Raw genomic sequence first — 2627 nt, 5'->3', positions numbered from 1 at the left:
ATCTTCCATATTGGGGCTGGGTCCAGACAGAATCCATTTTTACCTCAGGAGAAAGTACTAATCAGTAGTAATTCATGCATTCAATTGTATTTATTGAGCGCTTACTGTGTGCAGAGCACTGTACTAAGCACTTGATACATCATTGATCAGTACATATCAGTACATCACTGATATTTGTTGAGCATTTTCTGTGGGCCCAGAGATTTACTTCTCCTCTCAAGGTTATACCTGGAGAGTTTCTACTACTCTACCAGTCTCAACTACAGGAGGGAGAGTCAAGCAAAGGCCAACCCATTCCATTCCTAGCTTGGGCCGTGGCTAGTGAATGGCAGGCAATCTGCTACAAGTCACAACTCCCCTGTGCTATGCAATAGCGGCATGGAACAGAGTCGAGGGCGGAGACTCGAGTTTACTGCGTGGAAGGAGGCAATGGTAAACCACTTCTGGATTTTTACCCAGAAAACTCTCTGGATCCACTACCAGAACGATTGCAGATGGAGGTGGGGCGTTCGGGAGAGGTGTGTCCATTCATTCAATCGTATTTATTGAGTGCTTACTGTGTGCAGAGCACTGTACTAAGCGCTTGGGAAGTACAAGTTGGCAACATATAGAGACGGTCCCTACCCAACAGTGGGCTCACAGTCTAGAAAGATGATCAGGTTGTCCCACGTGGGGCTCACAGTCTTCATCTCCATTTTACAGATGAGGTAACTGAAGCACAGAGAAGTTGTGACTTGCATGATCTCTTACTCCCAAGTCCCCTCCTTCCTCTCCATCCCCCCTGTCTTACCTCCTTCCCTTCCCCACAGCACCTGTATATATGTATATATGTTTGTACATATTTATTACTTTATTTTACTTGTACATATTCTATTTATTTTATTTTGTTAATATGTTTAGTTCTCTGTCTCCCCCTTCTAGACTGTGAGCCCACTGTTGGGTAGGGACCGTCTCTATATGTTGCCAACCTGTACTTCCCAAGCGCTTAGTACAGTGCTCTGCACACAGTAAGCACTCAATAAATACGATTGAATGAATGAATGAAGTCCGTGCTCTTTCCATTGAGCCATGCTGCTTCTCATGTCCATGGCGTCGCTATGGGTCGGAGACGACTTGACGTTATAAGACAAGGCAAGGGAGCTGTACTAAGGACTTGAGAGAGTACAACACAAAGTAAGATACAACTGCAAGAATCAGGGTGGTCCCTGAAGTCCCTCATTGATCTTGGATAGACAAAGTTACATGGATTAGGCCAGACACACTGTGTAATGCAGGGCTCCATATACACCTCAAGATTTCTGTTGGGATCTCTGGCCTTCTCCAACCTTTTCCACCCTTCTATGAGTTCCTCTCCCAGTTTTCTATAACCATTTCAGTGAACTAAGTGCTCAAGAAAACACGAGAAATAGACATAATCTCTGTCCTTAAAGCATTTATAGTCTAAAGGGGGAGACAGAAAAATAAATTGCAGGTAGAGAAATGAAGACTTTTCTCAGTCATGTTGAGTGCTTACTGTGTGGAGAGCATTGTACAAAGTATCTGGGAGAGTACACTACAACAGAGTTGGTCGACACGTTCCCTGCCCATGAAGGGTGTTTTAGTCTTTATTCCTTTTTTTTTTAAACCTGCAATTGATAAAGAGCTTCAATCCTTTCACATTTTAAAAGGCCAGGGCTCCCCAGTTGGAGACAAAGAAAACTTCATTGTAGTCGAGCAAAGGAAGCTATCCAGACCGCCTGAAATATCCTAGAGCTATGGAACTGATTAGTTCTTGTTGAGAACCATCTTACCTGCCCATATTCTTAATTCAGTTCTAGAAGCTTTACCTTGGCCTTCATCTGAGCTAGCTTTGGTGTGTATGTTTTCTGTGTCAATTAAGAACATTTTTAGTACTTGTTCCGCTAGGCGACCTAGCATGATTTTAGTCTCCTTCCCAGGAACATGTACCTTTTTTGGCAGTTGTACAAAGATGAAGTGCGATTTTTTTTTTTTTTTTTTTTTGGCAGGGAATAGTGGTGCTCTAATCTTAAATTTCACAATAATAATGATAATGATGGTATTTAAGTGTTTATTATGTGCACAGCACTGTACTAAGCGCTGGGGTGGGTTCAAGCAAATGGAGTTGGACACAGTCCCTGTCCTTTGTGGGGCTCACAGTCTCAATCTCCATTTTACAGATGAGGGAACTGATGCCAAGAGAAGTGAAGTGAGTTGATCAAGATCAGACAGAAGACAAGTGACAGAGTCAGGATTAGAACCCATGACCTTTCGACTTCTAGGCCCGTGCTCTATCCATTATGCCCTGCTGCTTCTGATAGAATGATAGTGAGGGTACCATCAATGCTTCTTTCCTCCCAGAAACCAAAGGAATAGACTATTTTGCAATATTCTCTGGATACAGGGAGGGATAGTAATATTCATATGAACTAAACGGAGCCACGCTGCTTCTCAGTGTTTAAAGTCCAAGAGCCTCAGACAAATTCAACAGAAGGTCACCTTTAAAGTTGTTTATGCTTCAGTTTTTTTATCTTAATTATTGAAAAAAAAGCCAACTCTGCAATTCTTTCACCCTTGCACCGACAGATTTTCCAACCAGGTACCTAAATGTTATTTCCACATCATTAGTA

The 2627-nt window shown here is 42.5% G+C and overlaps 1 non-coding gene across 1 annotated transcript; it reads left to right on the top strand.

The window, feature by feature from the left end:
- The first annotated feature begins 210 nt into the window (after positions 1-210).
- On the top strand, positions 211-348 carry LOC119935973. The gene has a single exon (XR_005453567.1). It is a non-coding gene; the product is annotated as a small nucleolar RNA SNORA7 (small nucleolar RNA).
- The last annotated feature ends 2279 nt before the right edge of the window (positions 349-2627 follow it).

The sequence above is a fragment of the Tachyglossus aculeatus genome, chromosome 12, assembly GCF_015852505.1.
Source record: "Tachyglossus aculeatus isolate mTacAcu1 chromosome 12, mTacAcu1.pri, whole genome shotgun sequence".
Lineage (NCBI taxonomy): Eukaryota > Metazoa > Chordata > Mammalia > Monotremata > Tachyglossidae > Tachyglossus > Tachyglossus aculeatus.
Note: the sequence above shows the minus strand (reverse complement) of the source record. Positions and strands in the feature narration are given on the sequence as shown.